Here is a 26,687-nt window from a genome sequence, read left to right as displayed (position 1 = left end):
CTAACCACTAGTTGCCTATTATCTAAAACAAATCTCTTCAGCTAATGGCAGGTGAAGATGCCGCAGGCCGATTATACAAATGACAGTGCTCACGCTTTGATCAGAGTGCTAGCATAATGTGATCCAATTTTGTCAGATGAGAGAATTGGAGCACACTGTGGGGAGAAGATGGAGAACATAATGTCTCCATTTTCTCAATTTTTTTCAGTGTTTGGAAATTGGACTGTTCCCAGATATTATCCAAACGCAGTCTGATGATTTCCATGCACTCATCAATTTGTATGGCCGAGTGCAAACTCGGATGTATTGACCCTCAGAATAAAATTGGTCAAGTATGATCCAATATTTTGTTGAACGGAAAACATGGTGGTGTGAGCGAGCCCTTATAGGCAGACAATTTCACTCCATGGTGTCCATACCCTTATAGAACATATGAACATGGGCTGTCTAAGTAATAAAGTGCATTGGATCTATGTATCATAGTGGATTTAATTTGTGATTATTAAGCTGGATTGTCAGCAGTAGCTGCTCATGTTTTTGGATAGAATGCTAAGTAGTATGGTGTAGGTTTCTAGCACCATGTATTTCACTGTATTAGTACCACTTTCTGTCAAAAAATCCTTCATGCCGAAATAATCCTGTCAATCAAGAGCCTTTCCCGTGTGACCAAAGCTTTACATTGCTTTAAATACATAATAATAATTTTATTTCTATAGCGCCAACATATTCCTCAGCACTTTACACTTTAGAGGGGACTTGTACAGACAATAAAAGACATTACAGAATAACTATATTCACATAAATCAACAGATACCAAGAGAGTGAGGGCCCTGCTCACAAGCTTACAATCTACGGAGCTTCTAATCATATTCAATTCATAATGTAACCTATTTGTTAATTCTGGTATCTGAGTGATTATTTGTGCAGGTCTTTCTTATTTATTCCTTTCAAAAATAAATGTCTGTACTTTAGAACTTAATAGTTTAGTAAAAAATAATACTTGTAAAGCTTGTAATATCCAAATTAGTTTTCCATGTTGACATCAGTTAAACAATATTTTCCAATTCCTCTTTCTTCAAGATGTTTTCAAATGTTCCACTAGTCCTGACACCATGTTTATATTACTGTCGTGTGATCTATCAAGTGCTGATCTCCTTGTTTCATTAAAGCATCGTCCATCACGCCTTAGACATTGCAAATTAGACCAAGATCAATAACTGTTTGTGATTTGAGCTGCAGTATATTTTGCATCTCTCAGACTGGGTTATTGGACAAAATATTTGTATATGCTGTATGTGCTGCATAAATTTGTTTATATTTTTTGATTTACATTATTGTGCGTCTCACTCCATGTGTGTAGTAAATGTAGCTGATCCTAATATTTTAAGCTCGTTGACCCTTTTTTTCTAAAGGCAATACGAATATGCCTTATAGCTATTTCCTGTCACAGTGAGGTTGCTAACTGCTAATTTCTTTATCTATTCTACAGCTACTTTCGTCAGGGAGTGTTGACTTACAACTACTTTTTTTGTCAAAAGAGTGCTATCCTAAAGCTACTACTTGTCAGAGAGAGCTGTCTTACAGCTACTTCAATTCAGAGAGCTATCTTAAAGCTACTGCCTGGCAGAGAAAGATTTATAGCTACTTCCTGCCAGATGCCTATATATTGTCATAGAGTGCTCTCTTACAGCCACTTTCTGTCAGAGAAAATTATCTTATAGCTACTTCCTGTCAGAGAGAGCTGTCTTCCTGCCACTTTTCATCACAGAGAGCTGACTTATGGCTACTTCCTGTCACATAGTATTCTTATGGCTACTTCATGTCAGAGAGAGCTGCTTTACTGCTGCTTTCTGCCAGAGAGAGCTGCACTATACCTACTTACTTTCAGAGACAGCTGCCTTTTGGCTACTTTTTGCCACAGAGCTATCAGCGGCTTCCTTATGTCAGCTTCCTGTCACAGAGAGCTGCTTTATGGCTACTTTCTATCAAAGAGAGCTGCCTTTTGGCTGCAAACTGTCTGAGAGAGACTTACCTTATATCTACTTCTTGTTGGAAAGCTATCTTACAGCTACATCATGTCAATGGGTTGATTTATTGTCCTTACTGTCAGAGATTGGTGATTTATGGCTACTTTTTACCGGGCAGCAGGGTGGCTCAGTGGTTAGCACTGTTTCTTTATGGCTAACTTGCAGCTCCTTCCTGTCAGAGAGCTATCTTACAACTCATTCCTGGTAGAGAGGTATCTTATAGCTCCTTCCTGGTAGAGTTATCTTACTGCTTCTTCCTGGTAGAGAGCTATTTTATAGCCCCTTCCTGGTAGTTATTTTACTGCTTCTTCCTGGTAGAGAGCTATTTTATAGCCCCTTCCTGGTAGTTATCGTACTGCTTCTTCTTGGTAGAGAGCTATCTTATAGCTTCTTCCTGGTAGAGAGCTATCTTATAGCTCCTTCCTGGTAGAAAGCTAACTTAGAGCTCATTCCTGTCACAGAGCTATCTTGGAGCTCCTTCCTGTCAATGAGATATTTTATAGCTCCTTCCTGTCAGAGATCTATCTTCCAGCTCCTTTCTGGTAGAGAGCTATGTTACAGCTCCTTCCTGGTAGACAGCTGTCTTACAGCTCCTTCCTGGCAGATAGCTATCTTACAGATTCTTTCTGTCAGAGAGCTATCTTACAACTCATTCCTGGTAGAGAGCTATCTTACAGCTCCTAACTGGGAGAGAGCTAGCTTACAGCTCCTTCCTGTCAGAGACCTATTTTACAGCTCCTTCCTGTCAGAGACCTATTTTACAGCTCCTTCCTGGTAGAGAGCTATCTTACAGTTCCTTCCTGGTAGAGAGCTACCTTACAGCTCCTTCCTGGTAGAGAGCTATCTTAGAGCTCCTTCCTGGTAGAGATCTATCTTATAGCTCCTTCCTGGTAGAGATCTATCTTACAACTCCTTCCTGGTAGAGAGCTGTCTTAATGGCTGCTTCCTGTCAGAGAGAGTTGCATCACATCTTCTCATTTGATAGAGATGCCTCACAGCTGCTTCCTGTTAAGAGAGCTATCCCCAAGAATTTAAAATCACAAAAATCTAAAAACTAATTCTAAACATTTGATAAAAATTAATTCTTATTTTGGGTGTAACATGCACCTTATTTTGAGACTTATTCAATTTTTCTGACTTTTCTACTAATTTTCCAAATCGATATCCCATTAGATGCAATTTTATTTTAGGTCGAATGATGAAGTACAACATTAATGTGCAAATTTATATATTATTTTACATCAGTCTTTACTTTGACATTTCTAGTTATGGTGCAAAATAGTAAATGGTCACTGACACTTTTAAAACATGCAATATGTCTGGTTTCCAAGAACCCCACTGATCCCTAGAATGCAGAAGAATAACTGTTCATCTTCCACCTCTCCGAGGAGAGATTAGAATATTTGTTGAGAGGCTACAGACGTTCTGTTATGCCTTGCATTGTTGTCTGTGGTAAATGCTGCATCCTGGGCTTCGTTGGACAACAAATAGGATTGTCCTTAAACATATTCTTAACAGCGTAAATGGACTCCGATAATGCAGTCTTAGAGTTTCTTCTAAATGTAAACACTGTACAGTGTCTGGTAGGTCGGAGCAACTTCCAAGAATGCAAATTACCAGAGCAAGCTGAAATGACCTTGAGTCAGCAAGGAATTGCTGTGAGATTTCAGCCCTGTTGCTGCAGGCTCCTTAATGCAACTCTGGAGTATAACATAGCCCTGAATTACACAAATAAATAGCATAATGTGTGTGCAAAGGCAAACAACTTTTTTTGTGAAGATTGAATAGCATTTCTTCATTTACAGACCCATTTAGTGAACTTATTCCCAATCCTCATTTTTTCTACTCAATGTAGATCTCTCCTCACTCAATAGTCCATCACATGATAGAATTGGCTGTCTGTATGGTATCCTGCCCGGTATCTCTATTTCATTGATGAGAACTTTACTTGATTCTGCAGACGTTAAGATTAGTGAACCTGGACCGCTTGACTTCTTATTTCTCAAGCTTGATTTATTACAAATTTTGACTGCCATTTTTTAAAAGCAATTATTACAATTTTCATTAGATCTTGAGGCAATTGATTACTGGTGGATACATATAACTGGGAAGAAAAGGCTGCTCTATGCGAACTCTGTTATCCTTTGGATATGAACAGTGAACAACTTGCAGGTCAAAATAGGTAATAAAGTCACTATAGATGTCTAGAAATTAAGTAATAATGTTACTATATACAGTACATCTACAAATTATAATATTATTATTATATAACAAGATTACTGTAAATTTTTACACATCACACAGATATATAGATCAACATTACATAGAATAACAGTACATATATACATAGCTGACTGTGCAAATTTATTTATTATGTACTGAGAAATAATCTATCTATATAAAAATATATGGCACGTCATATTCGTCAGACCCTATTGGGGCAAAGTTGAGACAGAGGCACATCTGATCACATGTATAAATATAAGATATATGTCAAGCACAAATAATGAATGAACACTAGTGATTAGTGTACATACTGAGATAATACTTTATCCGAGCATGCTTGGGTGCTGTCGGAGTCACTTCAGAGTGCTCGGAAAATATGTTCAAGTCCCCACATCTGCATGTGTTATGGCTGTCGAACAGCCGCAAGACATGCAGCTGCGGGGACTTGAACATATTTGTTGAGCACTCCGAAGTCACTCGGTTAACACTTTATCTGAGCCCCTTCGCTCACCCCACTAGTGAATGCAGCTACTAAGGGTCCCTGTGATGAAGCCAGACCAGACATTTTTTCTGCAGTAGTACCAGATTGTATTAGAATAGTTTATTTACGTGGCATCAGCTACTTGTCACAAGTCACTAGTCAATTCTAGACATGATAACCTACTCAAGTTCAGCTTTGCACTTTACATAATTAAAAAAAAATAGAACTGAAAATGAATAATGAATATTTTAAGTTGATTACCCACAGGCTTATGCAAATAAAATATGATCCACGGAGACCAGTACAATTTAAAATGCACTGACTGAAATGAAATAAAGAGTTTTTCTTTTTCCGGATAAGTATAATTATCATTTCTCACATTGAGAAAATCTGTGTATGTTATAATTTATAAAATTGAGGAACTGTCAAACATTTGTGACTGGTGGATAGTTGACCTCTGCATTTGAGCTATCATCTAATGTATAATATATATAGGGCTGAATATGTATGCTATATACTGCCTGCAGCATGTTGATGTCTAACATGCACCTTTTAATCAGATTTGACTCTCTCTGTATATACTGTATCTATGTGGAAACCCTTGAATGGTTACAAATAGCCAATGAAGCCTAAATAACAGTGAGATAAGTGAAGGGTGAAGTGGTGAAGGGGCTTGGTTTTCCTGATACACGGGTCCTTATTTAAACACTACTTGACCAGATCCTTCTTGTCCTGCTTCAGATTGTTACTGTATTGTCCCATCATTCATCTTAGTCAGCTTGTGGCAATACATTGACTATGGGCCAGGCCCGGATACAATGCCGCATTTTATTTCATGGCAAATCATGTGTTTACACATGTTTCTGAGCCTATCTCGTTCCTAGTGGTGCTTCCATTCTGGTCCCTCTAGCTTACTTACAGTGTCGGTAGTTGATTATGGGATTATTACAAGGTGCTTGCCCGCAGCTACTAGCACAGAATGTGGAGAATCTCAGTGCCTCTTTCTACACTTCTGCAGCCATCGATTGATGTATCAGTATATAGCAAATAAAAATTATCAAAAAATTGAATAGAAACAATGTATGTGTCTCCATGGTTATAGACTATACACAAACAAAAAGAAAAGTAGGAAACATTAGTGAATAGATATCTGCAGAATCTAGCAATGTAGAACTTGTTTGCAGTCTATATGTAAGTGGGATTGTACAGTCTATTTGTGTTGCCTTAAACCCCTCATAGACATTAGATTAATGTCGGCTGCACCTGGTTTGGGGGCCTTGGACAAGTCATTGTCGGAGGAGATCTTGATCGGGCATATCTGATATCCGACTGTCGATCACCTTGTTCTCGTGGAGGTAAGCCGCTGACAAACATGTCTGGTGATGGCTCACTCAGAGAGAACACAAGAATGCTTCGCCAAGTGATCGCTCTTGTGTATGGGAGTGATGGCTGCCAATGGAAAGATCGGCCAAGCAAAGGGTTGTCCAACAACCATGTAATATGTATGGCAGCTCTTAACTTGTAGTTTCTCACCATGATCAATACTGGTTGCGTGCAGTAAAAGTCAGTTCTCCTACCAGAACTTTGTGTTTGCTTTGGAAGGACTACGAATGGTAGGGAGACAGCAGTCAGTGACATTTAGATACATAGCTGCTGTGGCAGAAATACGTTACTGATTATTATTACTAAATATTATTTTATGGTCACCAACTTCCACTCTGGTGGGCCCTAAATAGGAGAAATAAGTGGGTTAGCTAGAAGTGGTGTAATGGAGGCCATATAAAGCAGACTAGAAGAAGCACAGACTGAAGTACAAAGAAGCAGTTTAATAGGTCAACCTCGTTTCATCTAACTTTGCATATATCAACACTGCATACAAATTAAATATAACTTTTCATTTTCTTAGTAGATATTTGTTCAGCAGGTGTCACCATAATTTTTCAAGCTCCTAAATAATACATTTGCCATAGTCATGAGTAAGTTGATTCGTAGGACCCTGTTCTGTCAGCCATATCAGTAGTCCAAAACTGCCTGATAGGAGTCCTGAAAATTCTTCCCACCTGCCAGGATTCTCAGAGTTTGCTCCTATCTGTAGGCCCGGTGGGATGTCACGGTTGTGGCATCATGCATGTATTACATTGCACCCGCCCTCTGATCAGAAGGCAGGCAGGAGGTGGTTTGCAGAAGCTCCATCCAGTGGCCATGAACTACAGACAGGTCCAAAGGTTGCAATCACACCTGGAACATGGATCCTAAAGGGGCCCAGATGGTGACTAATATTATTATAGATCCATGATAACTGGGGGCCCTTCGAAAAGTTTGTATTGTGTCCCACATTTTTCAAGTTACAACACTGACTACAGACATGGCCTATGGTCCAGGGTCCTGCACATCATTTCATTTATCTCAATCCAGAAAAACATCCTCCAAATCTCAAATTTGCTTCTTGGCATCTAGGAAATCTGGGTGATTAGTTTTCTGTATTGCTGGGAAATCATCTTATTAGCATTGTAGAGGCAACGTAGGGGTCCTGCTAAATTATTCAATATATCTTTTTAACTATAAAGAAAAATGTTTGAAAAAGTCAGAAAAGAACACAAAAAAATCACTTTTAAAGGAAAAAGCAAAACAATATGACACGTCCTATCTCTAGTACTTAAATGAAAGATGTGATGTGATGGAAATCCTGCGACACGTATGATGCTCTGCTTCCCACTAGAGGGCAGCAGCTTAGATGTGTATCCCAGCCATTTAATAATCTAACACTAGACATTGTTCAACAGTTTAACCCTTGATTTTCATTGCATGCAACAAGCTTGTCTGGCCATACGGTAGGGAAGGCTTTTTACACTTCCATGTGAATAATAAATCATTTACTTGCAGCACACATCACAAAGGCACCTGTCTATGGTGTGAAGATTTTGTGTATTCCCGGCAGCATTCTTCCACCTCCTATTCCCTGAGCATGCTGTTAATCTCCCTCATATTGTTCATAATCCAGAAAGCATTACAATGTTCTCGCTCTAAAGATGACATTGGTGACTGCAGCAGTGTCCTCATTATAGGTCACTGGCGCTTATTACCACTCTAGAACCAGCAAAAAAAAATGTAGAATCAAATCTATAAAAGCCACTTATAAATGATTATATTATGGAAAGAGTAATGATGGTAATAATAATATTAATAATAATAATAATAATAATAATAATAATACATGTACGGTAACTCTTTAAAAATGTAACATGTCCTGTTTAATATTTTATCCTCTTCCCACACTTACCCAACACTGATTATACTTCCCAACTTGCAGTCCTGTGCATTTACGATGTTTATCTAGTCTCCTATGTAAATTGGAAGCAATAAAAGTTATGTCTTAATCAACACTAGTGGAAGTTGGGTGAAAGCTTAATAAATGATTGCTACTTCCTTTGTATACCGAGCTTCGAAAAAAAAGTAACATACTGTATATGATATTTTAATTACCATAGCTCTCCAGCAATATGACTGCATTATATCATTTTTATTACAAGGCTTATATTTGCTCTATTGCCTATTGGAGCAGCTTCTGTTGTATAATGCATGTGATCTTCAGGATGGCTCATTGCAGATTACAAACAAACCCCTCGTAATCTTATCCTGCAGTAAAACTGCTTTTAATCAGTTCAATACTTGCTAATCACATATGAACAAAATAATATAGGTTGGCTAACGAAAAGTAAAGCAACTAAATATTTAATTGTTGATACTGCAAAATGTATTGCTACCACTAATTGGCTCATTTGCAGCAAGAACCAGGAGGAGACTATCCTGTGGAGCTGATAGCGGGAAGTGAAGCAGAGTGTGTCTGACGTCACATGCAGGGCAGATGACATCTGCTACTGATCGAAAAATAAAACGAAGCAGAAATAGAAAAGCTCACAAGGAAGAGACTTTTAGGCCGGTGTCACACTTGCGTGTGCAATGCGAGAACCTCACCTGAGTTTCTAGCATCAACACCCGGCTCTGCCACCGGCACTCGGGACCGGAGTGTGTGGCTGCATGTATCTCTATGCAGCTGAACTCTCCTGTCTGAACTGCCCGCGGCAGTGCCGGGTATTGATGCAAGAAACTCGTGCGAGTGATGAAGAAAAAGGATGCTGTTCCTTCGAAACGCGTCAGATAACTTTCTTGGTCCCAACCCCCATGATGTCACACACCGGGCATCCCCGCCGGCCATCTTTTTCCTCTCTCGTATCCAGGGACGCCACCGGCCGGGGCTCTACCTGGCTCTGCGTAGCTTTTTCGCATCTCTGCTGTGCCGCGGCTGCAAACCAGCCCGTCTCTCTACCTACCATCCACACGTCAGGGCCGCCACCACAGGACCTGACAGGTAAGCAACGCACCAGATATCCTCGCATCCACCATGCATGTGGATTCTGTTGAGTTCACAGCCAGATTGACCGGTGCATGTAACTATAGACACTGCGCATGGTAATACATACACCGCACATTGACACTCCACAGGGTGTAGGGTATGCTATTTTAGACACACTCTGGGCACAATACAGTGGACATAGTGGGTGGATCCTTTTATCCTTTCATGCATGTCCTTTCACGGTTGTCATATCCTCAAGCGTGGTATCAGCTCCACTAGAACTAATGTTTATATTATATGATAGTCTTGGCACCTACCTGTCGTGATTCCAGCTGCTGAGGGCATTATTTTATAGTGAGCGCTTGTGTGTTTTCTCTCATATACAATGGAAAAGGTGATTATTTTGCTCGGATTGGTGATAGACAGCTGTATTCGCAGCTCTAAAAACTCTGAGACTAAATATTACTTTTCCAGGAATTCAGTCTACAGTTTGGTGATAGTTAATGATAAAGGGCAAAATTGCTATATCCTACAGGAGTAGAGGTAGCAGAGTATTTGGGAATTTAGCGAGAAAGTTGTTTAGACTTTGAAAGAAAAAGCTGGACCTGCTCAACAATAGAAGCTGCGGCTTAGATTTTCTATCCTCTATAGACAGCATTACAATATGAGAAGGAAAAAGGGAAAGGCTCATCCTCTGTAACTGCTGCAGCCAGTCATTGATCTCAGCAGTACAGTCACTTCACTAGCTCCCCATATACCTGCTGCTACCAGTCATTGATCTCAGCAGTACAGTCACTTCACTAGCTCCCCATATACCTGCTGCTACCAGTCATTGATCTCAGCAGTACAGTCACTTCACTAGCTCCCCATATACCTGCTGCCAGCAGTCATTGATCTGAGCAGTACAGTCACTTCACTAGCTCCCCATATACCTGCTGCTACCAATCGTTCTCAGCAGTACAGTCACTTCACTAGCTCCCCATATACCTGCTGCTACCAGTCATTGATCTCAGCAGTACAGTCACTTCACTAGCTCCCCATATACCTGCTGCCAGCAGTCATTGATCTCAGCAGTACAGTCACTTCACTAGCTCCCCATATACCTGCTGCTACCAATCGTTCTCAGCAGTACAGTCACTTCACTAGCTCCCCATATACCTGCTGCTACCAGTCATTGATCTCAGCAGTACAGTCACTTCACTAGCTCCCCATATACCTGCTGCCAGCAGTCATTGATCTCAGCAGTACAGTCACTTCACTAGTTCCCCATTTACCTGCTGCTACCAGTCATTCTCAGCAGTACAGTCACTTCACTAGCTCCCCATATACCTGCTGCTACCAGTCGTTCTCAGCAGTACAGTCACTTCACTAGCTCCCCATATACCTGCTGCTACCAGTCGTTCTCAGCAGTACTGTCACTTCACTAGCTCCCCATATACCTGCTGCTATCAGTCATTGATCTCAGCAGTACAGTCACTTCACTAGCTCCCCATATACCTGCTGCTACCAGTTGTTCTCAGCAGTACAGTCACTTCACTAGCTCCCCATATACCTGCTGCTACCAGTCGTTCTCAGCAGTACAGTCACTTCACTAGCTCCCCATATACCTGCTGCTACCAATCATTCTCAGCAGTACAGTCACTTCACTAGCTCCCCATATACCTGCTGCTACCAGTCGTTCTCAGCAGTACAGTCACTTCACTAGCTCCCCATATACCTGCTGCTACCAGTCATTCTCAGCAGTACAGTCACTTCACTAGCTCCCCATATACCTGCTGCTACCAGTCGTTCTCAGCAGTACAGTCACTTCAGTAGCTCCCCATATACCTGCTGCTACCAGTCGTTCTCAGCAGTACAGTCACTTCACTAGCTCCCCATATACCTGCTGCTACCAGTCGTTCTCAGCAGTACAGTCACTTCACTAGCTCCCCATATACCAGCTGCTACCAGTCGTTCTTAGCAGTACAGTCTTTTCACTAGCTTCCCATATACCAGCTGCTACCAATCATTCTCAGCAGTACAGTCACTTCACTAGGTCCCCATATACCTGCTGCTACCAGTCATTGATGTCATCAGTACAGTCACTTCACTAGCTCCCCATATACCTGCTGCTACCAGTCGTTCTCAGCAGTACAGTCACTTCACTAGCTCCCCATATACTAGCTGCTACCAGTCATTCTCAGCAGTACAGTCACTTTACTAGCTCCCCATATACCAGCTGCTACCAGTCGTTCTCAGCAGTACAGCCACTTCACTAGCTCCCCATATATCTGCTGCTACTGCAGCGCCCCAGAGTCCTGGTCATTGCAGTATTGTCACTCTTCCACAAGGGGGAGTGATGGTACGTCTGATGGCACTAAAGGAGTTCACCTGACCAGGTATCACAGTCACACACTACACTTCACACTCCGGCCACCAGGGGGAGCAAAATGTTCTATGTATTAGGCCACTCCTCACACTCTGGTAAAACTGGGAGTCGGATAGGAAGTTAGGGAGAAGCTGACTGGGTTTTGCCCAGTTAACATCTAGTGAGAGAGAGAGTTGCTTGGGAAGACTCAGGGAGGTCTCTGTCAGGGGTGGGATCCTGGTAGTGGCCTAGCACGAGACAGATCGTTATGGAGCCGTGCCTGCACCTCATTGCGGCGGCATCCTAAGAAAGGACACGAAGTGAAGTATATTGTGGAGAAGTGAGAAACGAGATCACAGCACAAAGGAGATAGAACCAGGAGGAGTCGTGCCCCAAGATCGGCAACATCCTTCTGAGGCGCGTAGCCGGCGGCCGGAATGCCGAGGAAGTAATAGGCTCTATGCATTACTTTGAACTACGGCAGGGCAGTTAACTCTAGGTTGGCTGTCTCACCATTGCACCTAATGAAGACAACGGAGGCAATTGTGGGAGAGGGCCGTCTCTAGGGTCCCTATAAAATAACTTCAGGCCTACCCCGTCATATGGGTGCGTCCTATCCAAACCATCTGGGGGACGGAGAGAAAGAACAGAAACATACACGACAGTTGTGAGGACTATCCCATGGTGCTCAGCAGGGAGGTACTACAACACACAGGCGCTAGTAGGAAGGCTACTGATTTTCACCTGCAAAGGGAACTCTGGATGTGCCTTCGGACCGGCCAGTCTCAGCCAGCCCTGTTAGCAGTGCTCTGGATTGCAGATGCCGAAGCCTTCAGTAAAGAGGTAAAGAGACTGCAACCCTGTGTCCTCGTCATTTACTGCGACCTACACCATTACCATCTACTCATCAAGGGAAGCCCTGGGGACATACTTCACCTGTGGAAAGTTACAACATCTAGCTGCCATTCCATCACCCCAGCGGACCCTTAGCAGCGTTGGTCACCCTGACCGAATACCACAGGTGGCGTCACGAACACTTGACAAACTCTCACCTACACCTTTATTTGGGTGCCCCTTATCAGGGCCACGGACCGGGTCGGACCACCGTCACACCCCTAGAACCGAGACCGAGGGACCCGGTACCGAGTACCCTGCTGCCCTGCGTTTAGGGGCCGCCCCAAACTTGGCATCACGAACAGGATCTACTTAAGCCTGAGAATCAGGTCATGTGTGCCTGAATTGTGCTTGAATTGTGATTTATTGCAAAGACTGCGTATTGCTATTTGCCGCCAAAAGTTCCCGTCAAAACCGCCGCCATTACAGCGCCACGAGGAGCACAGGAGAAGAAGGGCATGGATTTGTGGGCGTGAACGAACTGAAGAGCGCGAAAGACAATGGCCGCCCAGTCTAAGTATTTCTGTACCTTGAGGACGTGTCCGTCAGCAGCCGAGATCCGCCTCCTGATTCTCAATGGAGAGCGGAGACAAAGAAAGCGAAACGGCCCACGAAGGAGAGAGCGGGAAAAGGACCAGGGAGTGAGCCATGTGGAGGACGCCATGGCCAGCCACCCGGAGCCGGAGCGTGGGGTCGGAGCAGAGGACTCCCCCAGCTACCCGGAGGGGCACCGTAACCAGGCCTCCACCGCTGATGCTGAATTCCTGCAGGCCGGAGTGGACGAGCTCAGCGACCAACTCCGGTGGACGCAGCTGAGCACTGAGGCCAAGTGGAAGAAGACTTTCGTTGGGAGCCTCCTCAGACACCTGTCGGCAGCCTCGTCTGCTTTGGAGCAAGAAAGAAGTTCCAGCGCTCCGAAGCCAGAAAGCAAGGCCCTGCTGGAAAGCGAGATGCTGCCAACAGAGATGACAACGCCGCAGCACAAGGCCCTGCAACCAGCGTTCCAGACCCCAGCAGAGACGGAGCAGACCGGCACCGGAGGGATCGCATCTAAAGCAGGAATGAAGAACGATCCTGCCCTGATGACTGACACCACTCCAGCAACTGCTCGTGCCACCGCTACTGACTCCATTCCAGTGACTGATCTTGCAGCAGCGCTACCTGCTGCCACAACTAAGACTAACAACAACCCCCTAGTCTCTGAACGAGCGAGTCCCAACACTACTACCACTACGACTATTACGCCTACTTGTACCTTTACTAAGACAACTGTGTGCACTGTCACAAATACTGAAACTGTCGTGGCCACAGAGCCAACTCCAATGGTAACCGGAACCCAGGTTACCCCTGAACGGAACACTGTCGGTACTCAGACCCTCGTCTGGAGTGAGGGAGCACCCTATGTAGCACCTGGTAGCCGCCAGTATCCAACCGGGCTACCTCCACCAGTTCTACCTCCAGAGGTGCAATAAACCTAGAAACCACGGCTTGTAAATAGTTAACAGTTCATTCCTTCTTTGCTGCTTTAAGACCCGTCTAGGGTTAATTCTTAAAGGGACCCCTTTGTTGACCCGGGATCCCTATTGTTTTATGTTTTTGCACAAGTTGTCTACGTTTATCCGTTTATCAAAGACTGCCGAATCATGGACGGTGAATGATTCACAAACTGTTGCTTGTACATAGTTTGCCCCTTCTTAAGGGTGCCCCCTACTGGTTTTACAAAAAGAAGAGCTTTTTGAAGAGACTGTTCCTGATTACAGCGCAGAAGTTCTTGCTTTAAACTGACTTGCAAATAATTTGCACTACCTCAGAAGAGACTTGGTTTCCTCTTAAAGGGAATGTCTAATTGTTGCACTTAGCCTAAACCATTATGTGCCTTAAAGAAGTTAGATAGTAATAATGTTAATACATAGTAGTAGTATGTAGTTGGTAAGCCAATAATAAGAAATGTTTGATGATGTTGAGAAATAGAGACTGAGGACAGAAGAAAAGTTGAAAGCCGAATTTCAATGAAAGTGAACCCGTAGGGGTTAGTGAGTCCTCTAGAGAGCCATAGATAGATGGTTGATAAATCTTGCACTTAGGAAAATAAAGAAGAGTTAATTTGTACTGTAGCATTAGATAATATACCTTTAGTGGGTACTTGCCCTTACGCCCTTAAAGGAAAAGTTAAATTATTGTTCAAGAAAAGTTTGCACTTAGTAGAAAGTAGATAGTATGCCCGTTTGGGTAATGATAGTTATTTATAGTTAGTTAATTATAAGTGTTATTTAAAATCTTAAGCACAATGTAAATATGTTTCTGTTTGCAACGTTCAAGTGTCCTCACCTCCCATAAAGGGAAGCACTGTTAAATTTACTTGTTTACAGCATTCCAAAATTTTGTATGTCTTTTGCTAACATGTATTGTTGTTCTTCTTTTCCCAGTCCGGGAGTACTGGATTTAACGGGGGAGAGTGCAGCGCCCCAGAGTCCTGGTCGTTGCAGTATTGTCGCTCTGCCACAAGGGGGAGTGATGGTACGTCTGATGGCACTAAAAGAGTTCACCTGACCAGGTATCACAGTCACACACTACACTTCACACTCTGGCCACCAGGGGGAGCAAAAGGTTCTATGTATTAGGCCACTCCTCACACTCTGGTAAAACTGGGAGTCGGATAGGAAGTTAGAGAGAAGCTGACTGGGTTTTGCCCAGGTAACATCTAGTGAGAGAGAGAGAGTTGCTTGGGAAGACTCAGGGAGGTCCCTGTCAGGGGTGGGATCCTGGCAGTGGCCTAGCACGAGACAGATTGTTACGGAGCCGTGCCTGCACCTCATTGCGGCGGCATCCTAAGAAAGGACACAAAGCGAAGTATATTGTGGAGAAGTGAGAAACGAGATCACAGCACAAAGGAGATAGAACCAGGAGGAGTCGCGCCCTAAGATCGGCAACATCCTTCTGAGGCGCGTAGCCGGCGGCCGGAATGCCGAGGAAGTAATAGGCTCTACGCATTACTTTGAACTACGGCAGGGCAGTTAACTCTAGGTTGGTTGTCTCACCTTTACACCTAATGAAGACAACGGAGGCAATTGTGGGAGAGGGGTGTCTCTAGGGTCCCTATAAAATAACTCCGGGCCTACCCTGTCAAATGGATGCGTCCTATCCAAACCATCTGGGGGACGGAGAGAAAGAACAGAAACATACACGACAGTTGTGAGGACTATCCCGTGGTGCTCAGCAGGGAGGTACTACAACACACAGGCGCTAGTAGGAAGGCTACTGATTTCCACCTGCAAAGGGAACTCTGGATGTGCCTTCGGACCAGCCGGTCTCAGCCAGCCCTGTTAGCAGTGCTCTGGATTGCGGATGCCAAAGCCTTCAGTAAAGAGGTAAAGAGAGTGCAAACCTGTGTCCTCGACATTTACTGCGACCTACACCATTACCATCTACTCATCAAGGGAAGCCCTGGGGACATACTTCACCTGTGGAAAGTTACAACATCTAGCTGCAATTCCATCATCCCAGCGGACCCCTAGCAGCGTCGGTCACCCTCACCGAATACCACAGGTGGCGTCACGAGCACTTGACAAACTCTCACCTACACCTTTATTTGGGCGCCCCTTAGCAGGGCCACGGACCGGGTCGGGCCACCATGACACCCCTAGAACCGAGACCGAGGGACCCGGTACCAAGTACCCCGCTGCCCTGCGTTTGGGGGCCGCTCCACTACCAATCATTCTCAGCAGTACAGTCACTTCACTAGCTCTCCATATACCTGCTGCTACCAGTCGTTCTCAGCAGTGCAGTCACTTCACTAGCTCCCCATATACCTGCTGCTACCAGTTGTTCTCAGCAGTAAAGTCACTTCACTAGCTCCCCATATACATGCTGCTACCAGTCGTTCTCAGCAGTACAGTCACTTCACTAGCTCCCCATATACCTGCTGCTACCAGTCGTTCTCAGCAGTACAGTCACTTCACTAGCTCCCCATATACCTGCTGCTTCCAGTCGTTCTCAGCAGTACAGCCACTTCACTAGCTCCCCATATACCAGCTGCTACCAATCATTCTCAGCAGTACAGTCACTTCACTAGCTCCCCATATACCTGCTCCTACCAGTCGTTCTCAGCAGTACAGTCACTTCACTAGCTCTCCATATACCTGCTGCTACCAGTTGTTCTCAGCAGTACAGTCACTCCACTAGCTCCCCATATACCAGCTGCTACCAATCATTCTCAGCAGTACAGTCACTTCACTATCTCCCCATATACCTGCTGCTACCAGTCGTTCTCAGCAGTACAGTCACTTCACTAGCTCTCCATATACCTGCTGCTACCAGTTGTTCTCAGCAGTACAGTCACTTCACTAGCTCCCCATATACATGCTGCTACCAGTCGTTCTCAGCAGTACAGTCACTTCACTAGCTCCCCATATACCTGCTGCTACCAGTCGTTCTCTGCAGTACAGTCACTTCACTAGCTCCCCATATACCTGCTGCTACCAGTCGTTCTCAGCAGTACAGTCACTTCACTAGCTCCCCATATACCTGCTGCTACCAGTCGTTCTCAGCAGTACAGTCACTCCACTAGCTCCCCATATACCAGCTGCTACCAGTCATTCTCAGCAGTACAGTCACTTCACTAGCTCCCCATATACCTGCTCCTACCAGTCGTTCTCAACAGTACAGTCACTTCACTAGCTCCCCATATACCTGCTGCTACCAATCATTCTCAGCAGTACAGTCACTTCTCTAGCTCCCCATATACCAGCTGCTACCAGTCGTTCTCAGCAGTACAGTCACTTCTCTAGCTCCTCATATACCAGCTGCTACCAGTCGTTCTCAGCAGTACAGTCACTTCACTAGTACCCAATATAACTGCTGGAGCCAGTCACTGATCTCAGTGATGCAGTCACTTCCCTATTACCCCATGTAACTGCAGCAGCCAGTCATTGATCTCATTGATACAGTCACTTCACTAGTGCCCCATGTAACTGCTGCAGCCAGTCATTGATCTTAGTGATACAGTCACTTCGCTAGTACAGTGAGTCTAAATGATCCACACTCTGACAGGTGAAGTTATTTTAATCGAATCAATTCTCAGAAAATACACTAATACAATTTTTCAACATAATTTCCCTGCTCTTCAATATGCTTTATCCATCTGTCAACAAGCTTTCATAGTCTTCCATTAATTTTTTTTTAGTCTAAGCTGCGAGCCATGAATGTACCGCTGTCTTCACCTTTTCATCAGACGTGAGTCTTCAACCTCATAAGGATTCTTTCAGGGGACATAATTCACTGTCACTCATCCAGCTAACAAAATTAGTTCATGTGCACACACAAAATTGTCATTAGTTGTGGAGGTAGACGGGCATCCGGCTCCTTCTTGAATCCCGACACTCATGCTACCTTTTTTGAACTGCTCAATCCATTCATACACACTTCTTTGCAGCAAAACACTTTCTCCATGCCATGCACAAAGTCTTCGATAAATATTATCACCAGACAGGCACTCAGACCACAAAAAAATAATCACTGCATCATTCTCTTCTTTCATGGAAATCACAAGTGGGGCAGCCATTGTGTCTCACACTGCAATCACAAATAAACTGGCATAACACATTCTAGCCATGACTGAAGAGATGACAAACTGATACAGAAAGCTATAACAGCACAGTGCAGACAACAGAAGTTTAACTGAAGTGCGGAACATTTTTGACTCATCTTCTAACATTAGCTTTTGGATTTTTAGGCATCTTAGAAAACACCATTAATAATTTATTTACTACCTGTGACATACCCTCTTATGAAATAATGATGGTTTAACAATCATTTACCTAGACTCCTCATGTACAGTAGCTGTTCATTTTGGAATGCTGAACAAACTTATTAAACTATGGAATTATGTTTATCATCTCATAAAGTGGTTATCTCACTGTCTTTTTCAGGAGTGCACTACTCTTCTGCATCCAGATTTCCTGCTTGTAGCAAATGTGGGGAAGGGAGGGCAGGATGTGGCGTGATTGAGTAACCCTAGGGCCGGCGGCATTGTTGACCCGCTGATGTGAAATGTATGCTCTCAATGCTGCTATATGAGGCAGCTTTGCATCTTCAACATCAGAGGAGCACAGTTGCCCTGAAGTTGACCGGACTGTGAGTTTAACGGCGTTCTCCAGCAATATGGACTGTTTCAGAGCAGCACTTGCAAAGAACTAGAAAGCATTATGCATGTAGCCGTGACAGCTAATGTAGGCATCAACCAGGAAATATTAAAAAATTACCCATTACCCAGGGTCTAAAAACATCTGCATTGCACTCTCCCTCAATTCGCTCTTATTTTTAACTAAATTACATCAACCACACTTCCTTTTTTCATCACGATGTCTCCCATGCAGGTTGTGTTCCTCGTTATTGCATTGTTTTTACCACCTCTAGTTCTCACATTTGAAGTCCATAATCACTACTGATTGGCCTCCAGACCATCATAGACAAATAGATCGCTAACATAGCACCATAAATACATCTGGATCTATTGTTATCTTCAGCTGCCAGATACTCATGATTTCATTATCATATTTATCATACTATTGAAGACTAAAGCCCCCATCTCACTAAGCGAGATCGCTAGCGAGATCGCTGCTGAGTCACAAGTTTTGTGACGCAACAGCGACCTCAGTAGCGATCTCGCTATGTGTGACACGTAGCAGCGACCAGGCCCCTGCTGTGAGATCGCTGGTCGTGTCGGAATGGCCTGGACCTTTTTTTGATCGTTGAGGTCCCGCTGGGTAGCACACATCGCTGTGTTTGACACCTTACCAACGACCTCGTTGACGACTCAGACACTGAATCGTCATAATAGCTCCCATGTGACATCGTTGTACAGGTCGCTACAGGTCGCTGGTGAGATGTCAAACAGTGAGATCGCAGCTGCAATCGTTGGAAGATCTCACTGTTTGACATCTCACCAGCGACCACATAGCAACGCAGCAACGATCCCTGACAGGTCGTATCGTTGTCGGGATCGCTTTAGCGTCGCTAAGTGAGACGGGGCCTATAGATAAATCAACTGTACAAAAACTATTCTGGTATTATAGACTGTTTTAAAGAATACCTAACATCCAACTTTAACAAAATTAGAATGCTTACTATTTGATGAATGCTAAATATGTAAAGGATGCAGAAGTGCTGCGATAGCACTTTCAGTGCAAGGATGTGGAAAACCACCGTGCATGCCTCAGCCCGGAGGTCTGGACCCGAATTTTGCTAGAGACTTATATTCTTTAGGGGTAACTTCTGGACACTTTTGGTAAAAAGCTGCAGTTGGAAAAATCACCAGTCTGTGGCTGCAATATCACAGTCTGTGACTGGCCACTGATTTCTTAATTAAAAAGTGCAGCCATAAATTGGGGTGAGGCACTCTTTAAACATATGATTGATTTGCCTTAGCCTGGAATTATGCTGAAAATGTGTAAAGTGGCACAGAGTGGTAGTCATGCCCGATCTGCTGTCCGGTTTCGCTCTGGCACTTTACAAACAGTATCCCAGTCCCAGTGTGCCGCAGGGTGTGGGTTGCATCACACTCACTTGTAGGCGGCAGGCCTTTGCTTCCTCCAGGCTTCTGTTTTCAGGAACCGCGGAACACAATTCAGGGGACACCACGTTCTTTACCAGAGGCAAACGTTTATTAGTCAGTTCAAGTTCATCAGTTGGTGACAGGTGGGATAAGTCAAAGCAATTCACTTCCTCCTTAGTACAGCTCCTCTTCATCCTTTCCTTTTTAACCACACTAGTGCCCAACACTGGGCTAGTTCTATCATTACCTATTTCCTATCTCATATGCTAAACCTGTTATCCTTATCCTATGTCTTATGCTGCTGCTAAACCACTTATGGTGTAAGCCGCCCTTATGCTATCCTAATTTTATTGTATACTATACTATGCTCACATTATGCATTAACACTTTACATGCCATACGTTACTTTAATACATTGCATAGGATAAACATCGCTTTTACATATAAAATCGCAAGACAGTATTCACATGACATGTTTGTTTTCTTCATGGGCAAAAACAGGGTAAGGCAGTCAACATCCCTACAAATGATCAAGAAAACCAGGAAAATACACAAGTGGTCAAAATGTTCTATGATATCTAAGATTTGGTCTGGCATGTTGGATTCATGTAACAAAATTTGTTGGCCACCCCGAACTTTAACTCCTAAAAAGATCTTGCATAGTGTACTCCAAAAAATCTTGTTGCTCTCCTCCACAACACAGTCCACGATCCTTCTACTTTAGAACCAACCTGAACCTCCATTCACTTTATAATTGATTTAATAAAACTCAAATACTTCTTCTATATGAAAGAACTCTCAGGTTGGGAAAACAGATCCCATAATGTATTCCAACTGATTTGGCACTCTTGGATCTAAATTCAGGAAAGTGATGAATTCCTAAAAATAGCTTGTAATTTAAGCTTTACCACCTATTACAATGTTTTTTAGTAAAAAAACCCCAAAACTTTAAAGTGGTCATGAGTAGTGTTGAGCGATACCGTCCGATACTTGAAAGTATCGGTATCGGAAAGTATCGGCCGATACCGGCAAAGTATCGGATCCAATCCGATACCGATACCCGATACCAATACAAGTCAATGGGACTCAAGTATCGGACGGTATTCCTGATGGTTCCCAGGGTCTGAAGGAGAGGAAACTCTCCTTCAGGCCCTGGGATCCATATAAATGTGTAAAAGAAAGAATTAAAATAAAAAATATCGCTATACTCACCTCTCCGACGCAGCCTGGACCTCAGCGAGGGAACCGGCAGCGTTGTTTGTTTAAAATTCGCGCTTTTACTTGGTTACGTGAAGTCCCGGCTTGTGATTGGTCAGGGCGGCCATGTTGCCGGGACGCGGACCAATCACAGCAAGCCGTGACGAAATTACGTCACGGCTTGCTGTGATTGGTCCGCGTCCCGGCAACATGGCCGCCATTAACCAATCACAAGCCGGGACGTCACGGGAGGCTGGACACGCGCCCATTTTAAAAAGCGCGCGTGTCCAGCCTCCAGTGACGTCCCGGCTTATGATTGGTCACGGCGCCATGTTGCCGGGACGCGGACCAATCACAGCAAGCCGTGACGAAATTACGTCACGGCTTGCTGTGATTGGTCCGCGTCCCGGCAACATGGCCGCCATTAACCAATCACAAGCCGTGACGTCACGGGAGGCTGGACTGTTGTGAATTTGGATTCTGGGCTCCCCCGGTGGCCGCTTGTGGAATTGGACTTGTCATCCTCTTTCCTGTTTCACCTGGTTCCATCAGTAGTGGGTGTCGCTATTTAAGCTCATTTCTCTGGTGGTTTCTGGCCGGTCAAACTGTCATGGTCTCTGCAGGCAGAGATCATAGCAAGCCTATAGAGGGACAAGCTCTCGGAAGATGGAACTATACTGACCATGAACTAAGCCTGCCGCGCAACTAGAAATAGCCAGGTAGCATTTCCTATTTATCGCTAGATGCCCAGCTCTGGCCTAAGACCTAAATAGCTAGCAGAGGGAAATATAAGACCTGGCTCACCTCTAGAGAAATATTCCAAAGAAGACAGTAGCCCCCCACATATAATGACGGTGAGTGCAGATGAAACAACATTCTGAAAAAACAGAGGAACCAACTCAGAAGAAGAAGGCAACTTGGGCAGAGGAACCAAATGGACCATTTTAGAGAAACGGTCACAGACCACCCAGATGACAGACATCTTCTGGGAAACAGGCAGATCTGAAATAAAATCCATCGAGATGTGTGTCCAAGGCCTCTTAGGAATAGGCAAGGGCAACAGCAGTCCGCTAGCCCGAGAACTACAAGACTTGGCCCGAGCACAAACGTCACATGACTGCACAAAGACTCGCACATCTCGTGACAGGGAAGGCCACCAGAAGGATCTTGCCACCAAATCCCTGGTACCAAAAATTCCGGGATGACCTGCCAATGCAGAAGAATGTACCTCAGAGATGACTCTGCTGGTCCAATCATCCGGAACAAACAGTCTCAACCTGGGTCTTCAACAATGTTATCTGATGCCTCTCAGTGCTTGTTCCTGCTTCTAGACAACTACTAGATAAGTTGGACTTTTGTCCATGTTTTGTTTTGCCTATTTGTTCCAGTTCACAGCTGAAGTTTTGTTACTGTGTCTGGAAAGCTCTCGTTGATCAGGGATTGCTACTCTGGCGTTATGAGTTAATGCCAGAGTTTAAGGTAATCTCTGGATGGTGTTTTGTTAGTGTTTTTCTGCTGACCATGAAAGTATACTATCTGTCTTCTGCTATCTAGTAAGCGGACCTCAAATTTGCTAAGACTGTTTGTTCCGGATGATTGGACCAGCAGAGTCATCTCTGAGGTACATTCTTCTGCATTGGCAGGTCATCCCGGAATTTTTGGTACCAGGGATTTGGTGGCAAGATCCTTCTGGTGGCCTTCCCTGTCACGAGATGTGCGAGTCTTTGTGCAGTCATGTGACGTTTGTGCTCGGGCCAAGTCTTGTAGTTCTCGGGCTAGCGGACTGCTGTTGCCCTTGCCTATTCCTAAGAGGCCTTGGACACACATCTCGATGGATTTTATTTCAGATCTGCCTGTTTCCCAGAAGATGTCTGTCATCTGGGTGGTCTGTGACCGTTTCTCTAAAATGGTCCATTTGGTTCCTCTGCCCAAGTTGCCTTCTTCTTCTGAGTTGGTTCCTCTGTTTTTTCAGAATGTTGTTTCATCTGCACTCACCGTCATTATATGTGGGGGGCTACTGTCTTCTTTGGAATATTTCTCTAGAGGTGAGCCAGGTCTTATATTTCCCTCTGCTAGCTATTTAGGTCTTAGGCCAGAGCTGGGCATCTAGCGATAAATAGGAAATGCTACCTGGCTATTTCTAGTTGCGCGGCAGGCTTAGTTCATGGTCAGTATAGTTCCATCTTCCGAGAGCTTGTCCCTCTATAGGCTTGCTATGATCTCTGCCTGCAGAGACCATGACAGTTTGACCGGCCAGAAACCACCAGAGAAATGAGCTTAAATAGCGACACCCACTACTGATGGAACCAGGTGAAACAGGAAAGAGGATGACAAGTCCAATTCCACAAGCGGCCACCGGGGGAGCCCAGAATCCAAATTCACAACACTGGACATGCGCGCTTTTTAAAATGGGCGCGTGTCCAGCCTCCCGTGACGTCCAGGCTTGTGATTGGTTGCGCCGCGGTCAACCAATCACAAGCCGGGAGGCTGGACACGCGCGCATTTTAAAATTTTAAAATGGGCGCGTGTCCAGCCTCCCGGCTTGTGATTGGTTGATCGCGGTGCAACCAATCACAAGCCGGGACGTCACGGGAGGCTGGACACGCGCCCATTTTAAAATGCGCGCGTGTCCAGCCTCCCGTGACGTCACGGCTTGTGATTGGTTGCGTCTCCCATGTGACTGCGACGCAACCAATCACAAAGCCGGGACGTAATTTTAAAATCCTTAAGGACCTGAAATTACGTCACGGCTTGCTGTGATTGGTTGCGTCGCCCATGTGACTGCGACGCAACCAATCACAACGCCGGAACGTAATTTTAAAATCCTGAAGGACCTGAAATTACGTCACGGCTTGCTGTGATTGGTTGCGTCCCGGTCACATGGGCGGCACGCAACCAATCACAAGCCGGGACTCACGTAAAGGAAAGAAAAGCGCGAATTTTAAACAAAGAACGCTGCCGCTTCCCTCGGTAAGGTGCAGGCTGCGTCGGAGAGGTGAGTATAGCAATATTTTTTATTTTAATTCTCTCTTTTACACATTTTTACATTAATGTTGTTTCGATACCGATACCCGATATCACAAAAATATCGGATCTCGGTATCGGAATTCCGATACAGCAAGTATCGGCCGATACCCGATACTTGCAGTATCGGAATGCTCAACACTAGTCATGAGTCGATGCAAAATTGAACTAAAGCCAATTTCAGGCATCGATTTTTCACTGTCTGAGTACAGAATCTTATATATGGACCAGCTGCTGTTCTACTGAACCGAACTCCATAAACTCATAGGTGTATATAATGCTATCGAGTTCAGTTCTGGAGATCCATGACTCGTCCATCTTATCCACGACTCGTTATCTTATCTTGTAATGTGGTCTTTTAAAAGTAACATTTTTCTTTAACAGTAGCTAATCTTCCATTATACACAAGTTGTCTATTTTATTGGGATTAGGAAAAGGATTTGGTATACAGAATAAATATCAGATCAAATTAAAAATAACATACCAAACTATTTTATTGGATTGTGATAATTAAAGGACGTTTTACTGAAATCTTTTAGGTAGCATACTGTACTTTACAGCATTGTGGAACCTAATAGTTCTCTAGTCCAGACCTGTTGAATAGAAAAAGAGTGTTCATTTTCTAAATACTACTTTATTTTTCTCTATTCACATGGGTCTTTCGCTGCATTTACATTGATGACCTGTCCTCAGGATAGGTCATCAACAGGCCTGCACTGGCCCTTTGGAGAACAGGTGAACCTCCTGGTGGGCCCTCGTGCAGAAGTGGGTCTCCACAACTTCCCTACATCCCTACATGTAACCTAAGTGCATTATTTGAAGTCAAAGAAAGCATCTCATCATTTAACAAACTACCCAGTTTATTATATAGAAGTATGGGTGAATTTGTGAATTATGGTAAGGTAATATTGCATATAGCTGAACAGTTGCCCCCATCATCAATGCTCCAATAATAGTAAACAAAATCGTAATGGTTAGGGCCCATGGATCAGCTCGAACAGCTGCCGGAAATAAATTGTTTGATGAAATTGAATGCTGATTCTGTTTAATGGATGCTCTTGTATGCTGCAGATCACTTCCATTCATTTGTATAGCAACTGATCTGAAGAAACCTGAGACCACGTGATATCAAAGGGTTAACCCCTTTTTGCCCTCGAACGGAATAGTTTGCTAATAGTATGCAGGTTAACCCCTGCTTTGATTTGGGCTCTGGCGGTGAGCCCGCATCAAAGCCGGGACATGCCCGCAATAGGCGCTGGTGGAATCGTGATCCACCCGCACCTATTAACTAGTTAAATGCCCCTGTCAAACTGTGACAGTGGCATTTAACAAGTGCTTCCGGCCATTCAGCTGGAAATGCATGCACTGGTGACCCCCGTCACATGATGGGGGCTCATTGGTGCATCAGCATAACAACCAGAGCTCTCCTTGAGACCTCTATGGTTGTTGATGCCAGATTGCTATGAGCGCCACCCTGTGGTCGGCACTCATAGCAATGCAGTAATTCTACTACATAGAGGTGATCTGAGCATCGCCTCTATATAGCAGAGCCGATCAAGTTGTGGCAGCTTCTAGCCTACCATGGAGGCTATTGAAGCATGCCAAAATTAAAAAAAGAATGTTTTTAAAAACATGAAAAAAATAAAAAAAATAAAAGTTTAAATCACCCCCCTTTCGCTCCATTCAAAATAAAACAATAAAAAATAAACCAAACCTACACATGTTTGGTATTGCCGCGTTCAGAATCACCCGATCTATAAAAAAAAAAAAGATTAACCTGATCGCTAAACAGCGTAGTGATAAAAAAAAGTAAAAACGCCAGATTTACTTATTTTTGGTCACCACGACAATGCATTAAAATGCAATAACAGGTGGCCAAAAGATCGTATCTGCACCAAAATGTATCATTTAAAACATGAGCTCGGCACGCAAAAAAATAAGCCCTCACCCAACCCCAGATCACGAAAAATGGAGATGCTACAGGTATCGGAAAGTGGCGCAGTTTTTTTTTCGGCAAAGTTTGGAATTTAGATAAAAAAGAACCTAGACATGTTTGGTGTCTATGAACTCATAATGACCTTTCCTGAGAGATTGATAATTCAAATTCCAGGTTCAGCAAGGTAAGAAGCTTTTATTCTTACACCCCGTTTTTGTGTTTTCAATCTTTCTGATGTCTTGATATCTCCGAGTAAAGGTTGTAAAAACACAGTTCAAGAACCAACATCATCAGTGAGTTTTGTGATTTTATGACTGTATGAGAGTTCAATAATAGAGTAAAAAGATAAGTATTATCTGTATTCTTATCACTCTATTATTCGTAGAATAATAAACAGAATTGTTTTTCTCACAAGTGTTACAACACACCCAATAACCGGTGTGCCAGGTATTCACCCAAACCTGGATCTGATATTGTGGATCTCAATGTAAGTGTATCTGAAAACCCCTTAAAAGGGAATATATCACACATTTTTAATATTCTTTTTTGTAGGTATGTTTATTCTATTTTTTGTTCAATATTATGGGATGACCATCATGTACTTAAGCTACTGTTATCAACTGTAGAAAACAATAGTCCAGAGATATCT

General features: G+C 43.8%; 1 protein-coding gene and 1 long non-coding RNA gene across 3 annotated transcripts in view; both read left to right on the top strand.

The window, feature by feature from the left end:
• Positions 1 to 26,687, top strand: part of GRID1 (glutamate ionotropic receptor delta type subunit 1) — a 2,026,904-nt gene that overhangs the window by 74,760 nt on the left and 1,925,457 nt on the right. The gene's annotated exons all lie outside the window — the stretch shown is intronic.
• LOC143768518 (uncharacterized) lies at positions 19,377 to 25,722 on the top strand. Its single transcript, XR_013213916.1, has 2 exons — positions 19,377 to 20,847; positions 24,255 to 25,722. It is a non-coding gene; the product is annotated as an uncharacterized LOC143768518 (long non-coding RNA).

The sequence above is a fragment of the Ranitomeya variabilis genome, chromosome 4 (genome assembly GCF_051348905.1).
Source record: "Ranitomeya variabilis isolate aRanVar5 chromosome 4, aRanVar5.hap1, whole genome shotgun sequence".
NCBI classification, from domain to species: domain Eukaryota; kingdom Metazoa; phylum Chordata; class Amphibia; order Anura; family Dendrobatidae; genus Ranitomeya; species Ranitomeya variabilis.
The sequence above is the reverse complement of the archived record's forward strand: the minus strand, read 5'-3'. Positions and strand labels throughout refer to the sequence as shown.